At 41.3% G+C, this 16,951-nt stretch overlaps 1 protein-coding gene across 4 annotated transcripts in view; it reads right to left on the bottom strand.

The window, feature by feature from the left end:
• The window catches only part of LOC134212676 (uncharacterized), a 45,052-nt gene extending 29,661 nt beyond the window's left edge, over nucleotides 1-15,391 (bottom strand). For 2 of the 4 annotated variants that reach the window (XR_009979321.1, XM_062690728.1), the window contains exon 1: nucleotides 15,257-15,391. The gene's annotated coding sequence lies outside the window, so the exon portion shown is untranslated. The other 2 variants (XM_062690729.1, XM_062690730.1) reach the window with 2 other exon arrangements.
• Nucleotides 15,392-16,951: the final 1,560 nt, after the last annotated feature.

Consider the following 16,951-nt stretch of genomic DNA (forward strand, 5'->3'; position numbering starts at 1 on the left):
CCGCAATGTAAGAGATCCTTTTAATTTTCTACAGCATGGTTTCCCAAACTGTGGGTCCCGACCCCCAGGAGGGTCGCGAGCGGATTGTTGGTGGGTCGCACAGAACAAATATTAATTGCAGCTCGAATGCCGAACCTTTCGATCATTTTTTTTCAGGAACTTTATTTCAAGTTCAAACCGCATTTTATTTTAAATATCCATCGCCACGCTATTTTATTTAAACATTCATGCCTAAAAGCTGTCCCCTTCATGAAGTGAAATAAAAACGCTAACATTTTGACAAACAACACCATGTTCGTTATTTTTTGCATTTGTACATGTAAGGTAACGTGAATATTTTTTATGTGGAAGAAGCATAACAGATGACATTCTGATTCAATTAATGCTTAATACTACTTGGTAAAATGCATTTTTTCATAGGTGGGTCGCGAGACATATAGAATTTTGCTAGGTGGGTCGCATACCCAAAGGTTTGGGAAGCTCTGTTCTACAGAGAGCGGAGAGCTTGGGAGTCCTTTTCTTCATGACTCCATTAATCACAACCCGTTCCAAATTCAAATAATGTGCCCTCAACAACTTTACTTAAAATCTGTTGGCTTTGCATGTCCGAAAATTTTGTGAAGCTCTTGTGCATAGTATGTAGCGAAATGGTCTGGCGCCCGCTAGTTGTAAAACACACTCTAAAAACAAATAAAGGCATGATAGCATTCGGATCAGTTCCTAACAAAACTAACTACACGAGACCAGAGCAAAAATGTCTTTTCACCATATTCTACTGGCTTTAGTTGCGAGTAAAATATGTTCCGTAGATTCCAATGTTAATGTAACGCTCTTCACAATGCTAGAAAATATAATTAAAAGGATTTTAAAAATGCATCCGAGAAAACTTCGAAAATCATTAGGAAAATGTTTGACACCTGTTTATTTATTTAGAAACCTAATGAGTGCCGATATTTGTGAATAAATCAAGGCCTACTTTAATTGAAATATGTAAATATTTTCTACCTCTTGAATGCCATAAGGCTACCACTAGGCCGCCATTATCGAGCGCAAAATACTGGATTACATTGAAGATTGTCTATTCTACGTTTTGTCCCTTTGTTTATTTTGTCTCACAGCCCTTCATTTAGTGTGCTGGTTGGGGTAAGCAGGATTCAAAAGTTTTTGATTTACTGATCGCCATTCATGTTATGTACAATGCAAAGTTTTAGAATAAAAAATTATTGAAACTTTATCAATAAGTTTGTATTGAAATTGTCCGCCATTACGCATCTTTTTCCGAGGTACCCCCTAGGGCCAGCGAAGGTACCCCCAGGGGTACATGTACCCCAGGTTGAGAATCGCTGGCCTAGACCGGCAGCGGGAATCGAACCCAGCCTCGCTCAGCATGGTCTTCCTTTGTAGTCGCGCGTCTTACCGCATGGCTTAGGAGGGCTCATCGTTATAAAAGTGTTCGACAGAACCAATCGACGCTGCATGCTGGTCCGTTGTCTAGTGTGGTGCTTCCTTCAAAGAGCAAAATGCTCACTAGAAGCATTAAACGTGTAGTGTCTTCATAACCTCTTCAACACACATGGTCCGCTTAGGTTACTGCAAATCGAAGGGGACCAGATTTAGTCACAACCAAGTTACTGCAACCATTTTTGTCTGACTTGTGCTGCTCGGGATAGAACCTTAAAGCTTCCAGATTTCAATAAAATTCCGCATGAGCTCGTGGCAACTGCAGAGGTATATTCGGCTTGCAGTGGGCGAGTAAGCGAGTAACCACCGCCGTTATTGAAAAAAAATCTTCGGATATCCGGATGAGCTCCTGGAGAAAGTTTTTACAAAAAGTAAGGTGAAATTTTCCGCACAAATTCTGGACTAAATTAGGCCGGAATTTCGGCAAAATTCATTTTTCCAAAAAATGTCAATACAAATTTGCAAAAGGATTTCCGCTTCAAACTTTGACTAGCCAGTGGAGAAACACACTGATACTCTTTCCTCTCTCTCCCTCCCAAATATTGCCCTCCGCTCGCATTCAAATCCACTTCTATCTAACATTCTTCATGCCTGCGGATATCATATCTGTACTTTCGCCTCTAATTGGGCTTCGTGGCCGTGCGGTTAGCGACGTCAATCGTCTAGACGCATGTGCTGTGGAGTGTGGGTTCGATTTCCGCCCCGGTAAGGAGAAAACTTTTCGTAAAGCGAAAAGTTCTCCACTGGTCCACTGGGTGTTGTGTACTGTCCGTTGTCTCATGCTAGATGTTGAATGTTTAGTCTGTGCGTCCTCTGGTCGAAGACGGTGATTCTGTCTTATATATGTCTTATGTCATCATTCACATGTACGTCTAAGTTTGGAAGATGATATTAGCATTTCCATGAATTTCTGGAACTCGAAGCAATTGAGCTTTGGTGATAGATTACAAAGATGATTTGTAAGATTCTGAAAGGCATTTCTCTATAACGCTGATCAAAATCTGAAGATATTCTTAGAATGCTTTGAAGTGTTGATATAATATAGAATTGAATACATTCTATTGCAAGTAAGTAAGCAAGTTGCAGTCCGAATAATTGGAATTCACCTGTCATAAGACAAGTTTAGTACTATTCCATTTTATAGTCAAACTATTATGTATCAGAATGTCGACTCCAGGGGCACGTTTATCTCAATTTGGGAGATTTGTGCCTTCGCCTCCACAGCCTGTTTTATCACACACGTGACGGAATAGGAAGTGAACAGAAAAGAAAAGAATGTGGATGGGAGAAAAAAGAGAATCCTCCATAGGAGAAGGTACGGCCATGACGCAGTCATTCGGCCCGGTCCGTCCTGTACTGCCACCCCCGAAACGAACCTGGTACAACACCTCTTTTTGTCCGCCGCCTACCTCACCTCTTCCGGTTGCGGGTTTCGGGCTAGCAACGCCATCTACAACACCAGCTCTTCCCCGGACCTCAGCACCCGACACCAACCCGACGATGTCCCAGGCCAGAACACCACCACATAGTGCAACGCATCAGCGCGGTATCAGCCCACCGCCTACCATCTTGGCATTGCAGTGGAATGAAAACGGATTCTTCAATAACATCTGTGACTTTGAGTTGCTAGTAACCAACTCTGAACCAGTGGCCATAGCATTGCAGGAAATACACAGGACGACAACGGCCGCCATGGATTGTGCTCTCGACGGTCGCTATAAGTGGTTCGTAGAGGTAAACACGAAATACTCGTCGATACCGAATTCCGGATGGTAGCCCGGCGACGTGAACGGCTATCAGCCCTCTTGGGGCCTAGTTTCCAGCGCAGCTTCGGATGCGGGACTAACCGTACTCAACGATGGCTCACCCACCTTCCGGCGCGGAACGACGGAGTCAGCCATTGATGTGTCGTTAGCGTCGTACGCTATTGTCGGCAAGCTCATCTGGTCCTCGGATGGAGATCCGCGAGGAAGCGACCATATGCCGATCCTCTTGGCGCTCAACGGCAAACCTGAAGAAATCTCCAGAAGACCGAGATGGTTAAACGATCGCGCCGACTGGGACGTCTACCAATGCGTAGTAGAGGCAGAGCTGAACGCAAACCCACCGATGTCATCCTTCGTGCGGCCGAAAACTGCATACCGAAATCCAGCCCCAACCCAGGTTGGAAAGCGGTGCATTGGTGGAATGACACCGTCAAGAAAGCCGTCAAGCGTATGCGTAAAGCTCTCCGGGCACTAAAAAAAGTAAAGACAGTTTACAACCAGGACACGCCGACCTCGAAAAACTCCGAACTGAGTACCAAATTGATCGCAATGAGTGCTGGCAAACGATCCGGGATTTCTGGACGGAATCAACAGAGACCAATCTTCCGCCGAGATCTGGCGCCTTGTCAACTGTTTTCAAGGTAAGCGCAAAGCAAAAGGTATCTCCCTCAAAATCAACCGCCGTAGCGGATGCCCTGGAAAAAGTTTTTGGAAGACACGCATCGTTCCTTATCAACGCGGGGGAAGGCACCCCAAGGCCACACGACGAAAACTACAAGTGGCCATCAACGACATGGCCTAATGAACCAAATCAGCCGGCTACATAATGTCAGCGGGTAAGTGTTCCAGAACCTACATCTGCAACCTCATCCATAAACCCTCAACCCGACCCATAACCATCGATAAAGTCCCCATTCCTATATAAAAAAATGCAAAATCCTCTACGTCAAAGTGGACAGGAACCTTAACTTCAGTGATCACGGCAACCGAGTCCACGGTGATTGTGCATCCAGAATCAACATCATCAAAAGCATATCGAAAAGAAGATCCAGAAGCGACCGCCCAACACAACTCCGAGTTGCAAATGCAATCATCAGCAGCCGACTCCTATATGGTATCGAGCTATGTAGCCTCAACGTCGACAACCTCATCGCCCGACTAGGACCAACCTACAATAGAACTATCCGGATAGTCTCCGGTCTATTCCAGTCGACCCCGGCGGATATAGCATGCGCCGAGGCCGGTGTGCTACCTTTCCGGTTTCTAGCCACCACCGCCGCCCTCTACAGCAGAGCTATTGGTTACTCCGAAAGCACGAAAGTTAGCCAAGCTAAAAAGACACCTGAAAAGAAACCACATCCGGGAAGAGTATCCGAATTATGACATCCGGTTCACGGATGGCTTCAAGGCCGCCGGCAAAGTCGGCATCGGAATCTATTCCTCTACCATCGACGAATACAATCGACTGTCGGACCTTTGCACATTTTTTTCAGCCGAAGCAGCCGCCATCTTCAGAGCCATGGTCATACCCAGCACCCTGCCAATCCTCGACCTATCGGACTCGGCCCTGGCGTCGCCAGCTAACAGGCACCCATGGATTCAAGCGATCGAGTCCGTAGCGAACAGCAACATCACACTCCTCTGGGTACGTTGCCATGACAACGAATACGTAGACGCACTAGCTAATCTCGGAAGGAACGACGGATTTCTGAGCAGAGAAGTCCCGGCAGCGGACGCCAAACTATGGGTAAATGCAGAAAACGTCATAGCATGGGCAAACGACTGGCGACGGCCGAGAAATTTCTGCCGAATGCTGAAGAACTCTACGCTACCTGGCAGTGACAGCGACAACCATCGCGAGCAAGTCGTACACTCCAGGTTGAGAACGGACCACACCAACATCACTCATAACCTGTGTGCATCCGCTTTTATAACAGGTGCGAGGCGGGCGATTGCAGCCTAACAATCCTCAGCACATGTCCGCACTACCACACAGCCTGCATTAACAACAACATCTCCAACGCCTATTCGGCCCTACAAAACAACCCGTTGGACGAGACTTCTTAAAAGACGTCCACCTTTACACTAAAATTTAAAGAATACCTGACGTCTCCCCACGACAACCCAACGAATGAAGACCCTGTATTGAAATTGGAACACAACCTGAATCCCCTTGAAATCAAACCGACCCGGCTATGAACTAGGACCCCCTTTGCAAAATGGTAAACAAACTATACAGCCACCGGAACCCCCACAGACCCTGCAACGAAAATAACTAGAATAACAATGACATGTAATGCTACTACCTTTTGCTACCAGAAGTGAGCCAGCCAAGGACTGAAAGCCTTTTAAATAAAGACAATAATAAAATATGCTGTCCGACATCTCTCCAAATAGCCAAATGTCCACTCATCCCGCGATGGAAATTGTATTAAAATTGTCATATAAGGAAAACCACTTGGGCAAGAACAATTTTGGCCCAATTAACCAGAAGCGGTAACAACGAAGTATGTGTAGAGCTGCGGTTTACAGGATTCTCTTCCAAGAAACCGAGTACCCATTGTTGCGCATAATGCACATCCAAAATTTGAACACTCCGTATTAAACATAACCGCATTAAACTTTGACAACCCTATAAGTAAAACAGAAGAGCAGAAAGTAGTGATCAACTGCTTTTGAGGAGGTGCACACAGAGTAGAAATTATTTGTTTCTATAATCTGCCACCGAATTTGTAAGTTTTAAATGTTTGTAGCTGATTTCGTTTAATAAACTTTATTTTTTAGCTTTATTTAGTAGCTGACTTAAGACAATGTGCTTGTTTTTCATATCTGCTGAAAGAGTCGACTAGTACCAAACCCTCCCACAACGGCAACACCCATAATTGGTAAGCACAAGAAAATGCTTCTTGTTTGAGATGTAGTGGGTCCACGTCGAAGAGAACTTCGAGAGCAGCCGTGTGGGAGTCGAACTCACCAGTCATTGCCATTAGGCACATTGTTTGAAGATGGCCTAATTTAGACTGCATTGCCCTCACTTCAACCTTTTGTCATCACACAAGACATCCATAAGTCAGAATTGGTCGTACAACTATTTTGTAAATCCAATTGATAAATATATTTTGGTTTTAAGCTCCAAGTTTTACCAATGGTTTCGGCATTGGCCGAGAGCGGGATTTCTCCAAGCATACCGAAGGGAGCCTCCAGGGATTTTGATGGCAATCCACCAGGATTCTGACAGAAATGTTCTAATGAGTCCGAAGGGAATGTTCCAGGAATTCCAAATCCTCCCGAGATGTCGACGGAAATCCTCCAGGAACTCCGACGTGAATGTTCCAGAGAACCCAACGGAAATGTTTCAGTGATTTCGTAGGCAATGTTCCAGGGATGTGGAAGCAAATCGTCGAAGGATTCTCAAGCAATCTATCGAGGGATTTCAAAGCGAATCATCGAATAATTCAGAAGCAATTCGTCGAAGGATTCCGAACTAATTCTTCGAGGAATTCCGAAGCAAACCATCGATGTATTCCGGAGCGAATCATTAAGGGATTCCGAGGCAAAACGTCGAGAATCTCCGAATAAAATATTCAAGGGATTCTGAAGCAAATCGTCGAAGTATTCTGAAACAAATCGTCAAGGAATTCTGAAGCAAATCTCCGGACGATTCCAGAACAAATCTTTGACCGACTCCGGAGGAATTTCGAAGCGAATAACGAGAGATTCTGAAGCAAATCCTCCATGGGTTATGAAGGATATCCCCCACAGATTCCAAAGGGTATCCCTCAACGATACCGAAAGGAATCCAGTGTAAATTCTTTAGAGATTCTAATGAGAATTCTTCTCAGATTCCGATGGGAATTCCTCTTGGATTATGATGAGAATCTTTTTGGATGCAGATGGGAATTGTGGAGATTATCATGATGCTAGGCAAGTGGAAGTCTGCTGGAAAACTGTCACTCCAGTCCGTGATAGTTGGCCACATATCTTTGACTGCTGGAAAAGTACTACGATTGCTTTGATTGATATTTTGTTGGCTCTCCGTTGTTGTACATATCAAGCTTACTTTGATACTTTCAAATCAACTACCTAGATATTGATTTTTCGTAATCAACATCAAGTGCAATTTCACTGCCACCCAGGAATCTTTCTCAGAAATGATAAACAAGCTCATTTGTCTTCCACTGATTTCATTTCGACAGTTAAATATAGGAGATAACTCTTGTGGGAATAATTTTTGTCATCAAACATTTTCAGTAATTCATTATGCTATATGTTGAAAATTGATATCACTGCTAACTAACTTTTCAAATCCTTGGGGGGGCTAATTTTTTTCTAGGGAGGCTAAGCCCCCCTAGCCCCCCCTTATTTACGCCAATGAGCCTCCCGGAATCCAAATTTAAATCTACACGTAAACAATTTAATGTTATTTATTATTAAGATTTCTAATACTTTTTTGCCAAAGTAGGAGCTTAAGCTTAAGTGTAAAAAAAAAAATATACATTGCATTAGCCACATACCTTCCAAAACTCCCAATACCAAAACAAACACATTTCATTATCTTATGAATGTTATTAGCATTTTGGTATGAGATCATTCATTAGGTGGCATAATGAAATTCATTAGTATTTTCGAATGAATTTTTGCCATAACTTATAAGGTTTTTTCGTAACGTGTTCTCGCGTTTTCAAGCGCACACCACTCAGCACGGAAGCAACGCATAACTGTCATCTTTATTATTCCACGCATGCTGCTACGAAATAATAAAAATGACAGGTGTGCGCTGCTTCTGCATTAAGGGGTGTGTCCTTGAAAACTCGAGTGAATTTAGTTTTAGATTCCGGGAGGAATGTCATTACTGCGCATAATGTTCGGTATTTACGGCCGCTTAGGGGCCCTCCTTAGCCTAGCGGTAAGATGCGCGGCAATAAAAGGGTCTTGCTGAGGGTGGGTGGGTTCGATTCCCGGTGCCGGTCTAGGCAATTGTCGGTTTGGAAATTGTCTCGACTTCCCCGGGCATAAAAGTATCATCATGTTAGCCTCATGATATACGAATGCAAAAATGGTAACTTGGTTTAGAAACGTCGCGGTTAATAACTGTGAAAGTGCTGAAAACGAAGAAGGGAGGCTGCAATGTCCCAGTGGAGGATGTAATGCCAGAAGAAAAAGAAGAAGAATCAACGGCGGCTTCGGCATGCTTGAAGAAACTTGATGTTGCTACTGCATATGCGCTCGACGAAAAAAACGTCGAAGTCCGACGGAGCGATTGGTTTGATTTTTTTTAATTTTTTTTTTATTTGCTAATTATCTAATACATGCATTTATCTCTTAGACTAGGTGTTCCGTGTTTTCTTAACACTATCATCCTTATTTGCTATGTTACGCTTTTAGTTATTTATTAATACATTTCAATTGCCTCTGGCAGTTAGGATATTTCCTCTGGTTGAATTAAACCATGTAGGAATTACAATGTTTTCTACTTAAACTGAACTTAACCTATGTTATACTAAGGGTACAAGGAGCTAATCGTTGCAATAGAAGATTGCAACGATTTTTGTCTAAAATTGGAAATTATTTTGTTGGACATTTGTTGCAATGTCTCAATATTAGAAATTCTATGAAGTTCATTGGTACTATACCACGGAGGCAACTTCAGAATCATTTTCAAAATTTTATTTTGAATCCTCTGAAGTGCCTTCTTTCTGGTATTGCAGCAACTAGTCCATATTGGCACAGCATACAACATGGCAGGTCTAAAATTTGTTTGTAAATCAAAAGTTTGTTCTTAAGACAAAGTTTTGATTTTCTGTTTATAAGTGGATATAGGCACTTAATATATTTGTTACATTTGGCTTGAAGGCCTTCAATGTGATTTTTAAAAGTTAATTTTTGATCTAGCAGAAGTCCTAAATATTTAGCTTCGCTAGACCAATTAATTGGAACCCCATTCATAGTGACAATATGTCTGCTAGAAGGTTTCAAATAAGAAGCTCTCGGCTTATGTGGGAAAATTATAAGCTGAGTTTTGGAAGCATTCGGGGAAATTTTCCATTTTTGCAAGTAAGTGGAGAAAATATCCAAACTTTTTGGCAATCTACTACAAGTGACACGAAGGCTTCGCTCTTTGGCTGAGAGACCTGTGTCATCTGCAAACAAAGATTTTTGACACCCTGGTGGTAAATCAGGTAAGTCAGAAGTAAAAATGTTATACAATATGGGCCCCAGTATGCTGCCTTGGGGAACACCAGCTCTAACAGGTAATCTATCAGATTTAGAATTCTGATAGTTTACCTGCAGTGAGCGTTCTGATAAATAATTTTGGATCAGTTTAATAATGTACAGAGGAAAATTAAAATTCATCAATTTTACAATCAAACCTTCATGCCAACCACTGTCAAATGCTTTCTCTATATCAAGAAGAGCAACTTCAGTCGAATATCCTTCAGATTTGTTGAGCCGAATTAAGTTCGTAACTCTTAATAACTGATGAGTGGTTGAATGCCCATGGCGAAAACCAAATTGCTCATCAGCAAAAATAGAATTGTCATTAATATGAACCATCATTCTATTTAAAATAATCTTTTCAAACAGTTTGCTTATTGAAGAAAGCAAACTGATTGGGCGATAACTAGAAGCCTCAGCTGGATTTTTGTCCGGCTTTAAAATTGGAACAACTTTGGCGTTTTTCCATTTATCTGGGAAGTATGCCAATTGAAAACATTTGTTAAATAAATTAACCAGAAAGGATAAAGAGCTCTCAGGAAGTTTTTTGATAAGTATGTAGAAAATACCATCATCACCCGGGGCTTTCATATTTTTAAATTTTCTAGTAATAGATCTCACTTCATCCAAATTAGTTCCCGACGAAGAGTCAAAAACATTCTCTTGATTGAGAATGTCTTCGAAGCTCCGTGTAACCTGATCCTCAATTGGACTAGTGAGACCTAGACTAAAATTATGTGCACTCTCGAACTGCTGAGCAAGTTTTTGAGCCTTTTCGCCATTTGTTAATAAAATTTTATTTCCCTCTTTAAGCGCTGGAATTGACTTTTGAGGTTTTTTAAGAATTTTCGTTAATTTCCAAAAGGGTTTCGAACTGGGATCCAACTTCGAGACATTATTCTCAAAGTTGGTATTTCTCAGAATAGCGAAACGTTTTTTAATTTCATTTTGCAAATCTCGCCAAATAACTTTTAAAGCGGGATCGCGAGTTCTTTGGTATTGCCTTCGCCTCACATTTTTAAGACGGATCAGAAGCTGAAGATCGTCGTCAATAATAATGGAGTTGAATTTAATTTCACATTTAGGAATTGCAATGCCTCTGGCTTCGACAATTAAGTTTGTCAAAGATACGAGCGCATTGTCAATATCACTTTTGGTATCCAAAGGAATATCAACATCAAAATTCCTATCGATATACGTTTTATATAAATCCCAATCAGCTCTATGATAATTAAAAGTAGAGCTGATTGGATTATAAATGGCTTCTTGTGAGATTTCAAATGTCACAGGAAGGTGATCAGAGTCAAAGTCAGCATGAGTTACCAATTGGCCACACAGCTGACTTGAATCCGTTAAAACTAAATCAATTGTAGAAGGATTTCGACTGGAAGAAAAACAAGTAGGGCCATTGGGATATTGAATAGTATAATATCCCGCAGAACAATCTTCAAATAAAATTTTGCCGTTGGAATTGCTTTGAGCATTATTCCATGAACGGTATTTGGCATTGAAGTCACCAATTACGAAGAATTTTGATTTTTTGCGAGTCAGAATTTGAAGATCAGCTTTCAACAAATTCTTTTGCTGTCCATTGCATTGAAAAGGCAAGTAGGCTGCAATGAAGGAAAATTGTCCAAAATTTGTTTCAACAGAAACTCCCAAGGTTTCAAAAACTTTGGTTTCGAATGAAGAAAATAATTTGTGTTTGATACGTCTATTAATGACGATGGCGACCCCACCACAGGCGCTGTCAAGACGATCATTTCTGTAGATAAAATAGTTTGAATCTCTTTTAATGGAGATTCCTGGTTTTAAATACGTTTCAGTTATAATGGCAATATGCACATTATGAACTGAAAGGAAGTTGAATAATTCATCTTCCTTACCCTTTAGAGAGCGGGCATTCCAATTTAGAACTTTCACACAATTATTTGGATCCATTGAAACGGAGTCCGATAACAATTTTTTGTGTGTACTTTATACCAACCTGAACAGCTTCAGGAATGGTATTTGCTTTGAACATTGCATCAATCATGTGATGCAATTGTTTAGTTAAAAAATCAAAATCGGAAGCAGTCATGCTTCCTGAATCGGCAACATGACTGTTATTTTCCGTTGGGACATGGGTATAAACCTCATTTTGAGAAGAGAAATTTTGTCTACCAGCAGCGATGTTTGCATACGTAGGTACATTGGAAAAATTGGAATTTACTGAAGTGCTTGCTACCCGTTGACGAGCGGCAAAATTTGTTTGTGAATTTTGGTGGGTATGAATTGCTCGACCGGTAACTGGTTTCGAAATTTGAGCGTTTGAAAATGTCTACCCGTCGAATCTGGGATCCGATTGGAATTTCCGTCATCAATTTTGCACGGGAATTCATCAATTTTTTGCGTGAAGGGCATTCCCAGAAATTGGATTTATTATTGCCCCCACAATTTGCGCACTTAAATTTATTGGAATCTTCTCTCACAGGACATGCGTCCTTGGCCAAATCATGCATTTAGCATCCATGTGACAATGTTTGGTTCCGTGACCCCACTTTTCGCACTTACGGCACTCAGTGGGGTTTTGGAAACTTCACCCAAGCCTGCGGAAATGTTCCCATGTAACACGGACATGGGACATAATACAGGCCTTTTCCAAACTTTTCATATTATTTAGTTCACTTTTGTTAAAATGAACTAAATAAAATTCTTGTGAAATGCCCCTTTGGGAAGTACCAGAGTGGGATTTCTTTTTCATCTTAATTACTTGGACTGGCGCAAATCCAAGTAATTGAGAAATTTCAATTTTAATCTCATCCAGTGATTTGTCATCACTGGGGAGACCTTTCAAGACGACTTTGAACAATCGCTCAGTTTTGTCGTCGTATGTGAAGAATTTATGGCGCTTCTCAGTTAAATACTGAAGAAGACGTTTGCGATCGTCAAAAGATCCCGGCAAAACGCGGCAGTCACCCTTCCTAGCAATCTGAAATGAAACCTTGATCCCCTGAAGGTTACTCAAGATTTCATTCCGAAAGCCAGAAAACTCGGCAACAGATACCACAATTGGCGGAACCCGTTGTTTCTTCGCATGAATCGAATCACCTGGGCTAAAGGTAGATTCGATTTGCTCAATTTCATCATTAATCAAATCGAACTGATTGCTCAGTTCGATAGGAGAAGAAACAATGTCAACATTAGATTTAGAAGGAATATCTGAAGTCTCCAGCTTCTTTCTATTTTTTCCGCGCTTGGGCAGGACGGTCTTGAAACCTTGTTTCTTTGAAGGAAGTGGAGAATTCAGATACTCCCCCTTCCTCTTGTTTTTATTAATGCTCATTGCTGAGCGTGGAGACGTGACCTTCTAAGAGGTTTTTTCCCAGAACGGTGTCCCTGCAGGATTACCACCGCTTGCCGGAATTTTACTTCCGCAAACGGGTCCAACGTAAAACGAAGGCACGGGTCCTTGCAAAGATCGTAACGGGATCAGTGGGTATAAATAGCGCTAAGAAGCACAGTTGAAATTAAAATAGCTTCGGGTAGTATTAAAAACTTCCTTCCGCAAAGAGAGAAAGAACCGCACAGCACGAAAGCACGATGCGGTCTGATTGGTTTGATTGGTGCATTCAATTTATAGATGGGAATAATGCGCTACAGCAGGGGACTCAGCAGAACGTGGAACGCTGTAGTCGGAAACAGAGAATCGTCGAGAAAAAGCGGATTGCGAGGAGATAGAGCAGCTTTGCCGTACACGAGAAACATGCAAGTTATATCAGGAGCTCAACGCATCCCGCAAACAATTTAAGCTGAATAAGCCAGTTTCATAGCTGAAGAAGACTATTTTTGTTTGAACGACCACTCTATCAGCTTCCAATGTTTGTTGGGTGTACTGTACAGTGATTGGCAGCACTCTGACGAATACTTAAATGGCGCTGAGAGCACAGACAGTGAATAACGTGTACAAATAGGTCCTGATGGGTAATGTAACAATACAACGGCGCGTAGCTAAATTCTTGAAAAATGCACAATACATGTGTCTAAAATATCGGATGAAAACATAATCACAGTTGTGAGATACGAAGGTGCATCATCTGTGGAAGTCGGGCCTACTGCTGGCTCCAAAAGATTACTGCGGTCAAAAAAGATTCACAATCGCACCTAATGTATAATTCAGCTATCATCTAAAAACGATCAGGGGATCCTCTAAAGATCATGAAATTTGGACCATGTCCTGCTGCAGGACTTCATAGCACGCTATGTATTCTTGTTGTTTCTTTATTATTGTGGATTTCGATGATTATGCATCTCTTCACTCGTCACGCGATGTATTTGAGAGAGGCGTGCTTGGAAACATTTTTAGCGGTGTGGTGACGAAAGGTGAATCACGAGCTCGCCCAACTCTCGCTCAGTATCCAGAAGATGATAAAGGCTGGAAGGATACTATAAACACAGTGAGCTGAGTGGGACAGGTACAAAGATTGAAACTTGATTGGAAACTTGTACAATTCATATTTGATTAGAATCATCCTTTAGGCTTTGGTCCGAGACACAAGTTAAAATCAAGTAAAACTTAATGGTGAAAAGTAAAATTACTCCGCGTTCGATTATTTTTTAATATAAACATGCTCTAAATATGTGCAACAAAATAAACGTACATAATATTCCTAGCTGTGTTCTTTCATGTCTAAGCAACATTGTGCAGCATAACTTATTAACAATGTTTTTTTTTATCAAATTAATTTTTCGACAAATGACACCACCTATTACTATTCAGTATAACGATATACCATATGCAAATAGAAGATGAGCAGCAAGAGAGATCTGTTAGCATCGTTTGAATGCGGAAATCCTCCAATCCAATTAGTTGAATGATTTTGGTCATTCAAGTAGCAGCAGCGCAATAAAAGCAATTTACGGAGTGGTCCCGCTCATAAGATTTAGTTGCATAACAATCAACTCAAACAGCTTTGGTCGCTTCTCGCCGTACCATTCAATGGCTGAACCACAGTACATGTATGGCAACCTGCACCATAGACGTTTACACGTTTGGCACCTCGTAATATCCAGCTGAATGACCTCATAGGCTACCACGACACGACATTGTGCAGTGTGCACCGCACCGATTCTTATTCACTTCTGTTTACCCCTCACTTAAACCGGCGGCGGCACAAGATCACTTCAGCGCTTAAAAGCGTCTCTCCAAACACCGAAACCCGCCTGGATGCGGTGACTTAAACCTACGGATTAGCATGTGTGACTCAACCTTCTTGAACTGAACCACCGTTCCTCGTCCCCCCACACAGTAAGTACCTTTTCCTTCGAGCACCGTAATTTTGTAACCCATTCACATCGCACAGCGTGACACCACCAGTCATTGGCCGCCCCACAAGCCACGTTTGTTGGTCGAAAGTCAACCCACAAGCAAGCTCGCGATCACTGTTCCGAAAAGCTGCACAAAGCACACAACACACAGGAAAGTCCAACTGAATTGCGGCTAACAATCCGTAAAAAAAAACAAAAACCAACCAAACGACACGGCAATTTTCGTTCCGATCCGGTGGCGTCCGTTGGTGCCTTATGGTTGGCGCTGCCCCGCAGACTTGTAAGAAAACTTACCACCGACAACCAACTGCTGCCCGTATCACTCAATCTCAATTAGTCACAATTCTGTTCTCGTACCAATTGATCGCAGCAGTTTGGATTTGCATTCCAGGCTGTCTGTGGAGCCGCAATACGACTTTTTTTTTGCAATCACTCGTGCGCGCACACAGCCCTTGACAATCGCAGAAAGGGAGAAATAATCTGAATCTGAATATTCAACTACTGACCGTACAAGGAAGACTGCAACTTGGCGGGATGAAGTGGTTTTCCTTGTCCGTTACGGGAAGGTGATTCGCGTGAAGCAACGACGGTAAGATCGCGTCCGTCTTGGAAACGGGTTGAAACGAAACTGGCGAGATCGCGTGCGCCTTTGGTGGAAGATCGAATGCGCAACCAGCCGCAGCCGGCTGTTCTCGTTTGCGGTGGGAGTGAGTTTCTGTGCGGTTCTCTTGAGATCGAGAGAGCTGCTCTTGTTGTGGGTTTGAGTGGGTGGATCAGGGTTTAATCGCGGATCTCTGTAGTTAAACGACTAACTAGCTAACTGATGTTTGGTTTGATTTGGTCAGAGGTTTTCAAATTGATACCATTTAAGGGATTAGTTAGGGATTTAGGAATTATCTTAGACTCCAAACTAACGTTCATCGACCATTATAACACCATTATTCATAAAGCAAATAATATGATGGGTTTTATAAAACGTTTCTGCTACAACTTTCATGACCCATACACAATTAAAACATTATATATTGCTTATGTAAGGTCGATACTGGAATATTGCAGCATTGTATGGTCTCCATTTTCAATAACACACGAAGAAAGATTAGAATCAGTACAAAAACAATTCCTATTATTTGCTCTTCGTAAATTAGGTTGGACAACATTTCCACTTCCATCATATGAGGCACGCTGCAAGCTTATAAACATTCAATCTTTGAAAGAGCGTCGTGAAACTGCAATGGTTTCATTTATTAACGATATAGTTTCGCAGCGTATTGATTCAACAAACATTTTATCGAAATTAAATTTCTACATACCATCTCGACAACTGCGTCATCGACATACATTTTTAATTAATCACTGCCGTACAAATTATGCAAAATTCGGACCTCTCAATCAGATGATGGCCATCTATAATCAACACTGCGAAACTATTGACTTTACAATGTCTCGACAGAACCTAAAAAAATATTTTGTCACAATTCGAAACCTACACATCTAAATTTACATTAAATCCCAAAATTAAACACTACTTAACCAAACTATTTTTATTTTTATACACTATAATACCGTATTTATAGCATTAAGAAAATAAAGAAAAACATGTATATTGTATATGTACTAGTCTACGTCGGTTGACGAAATAAATAAATAAAAAATAAATAAAAAATGACGAGTGCAGTCCGTTAAAGATTAGTTCCCTTATCTACTTTGTTTAGAATAATAGGAATATTTTTTTTCGACTTAAGTCGAGTCAAGTACGACACACTGAAGACGGCGTCACAGTTGAGATCGAAATACGTATCTGTAAAAATAACAAAACGTGGTGGAATTAAATGGAAGGTACTAAACCTTGTCTTAGACAGTTGAAAACATTCCACTAAAAGAGCTTAATTTTTTTTTCTTAACAACTAAATGTTTTCAATTATTTTTATTGTCGATATGTTTGGGTATTCTATTAGATTCGGCCACAAATCCTCTAGTAGTTCCGCATTTTACGTCTACAGTTCGTACTTCCCGTTGTAGTTTGTTTTAATTTCAAATTCCATTACTTGTTAATATTTCTAAAATGCGTTTATATTACTAAAATGATAATTTATTATAAAAAATATCGACAAAAATGTAAAGAATTTCCCTTGAAATACAAAAAAAATCGCTGATAGTAGAGTGCGGGTGCGGCGTATATCCCGGGGCCAACGTCCTCT

This window comes from Armigeres subalbatus, chromosome 2, assembly GCF_024139115.2.
Source record: "Armigeres subalbatus isolate Guangzhou_Male chromosome 2, GZ_Asu_2, whole genome shotgun sequence".
NCBI classification, from domain to species: domain Eukaryota; kingdom Metazoa; phylum Arthropoda; class Insecta; order Diptera; family Culicidae; genus Armigeres; species Armigeres subalbatus.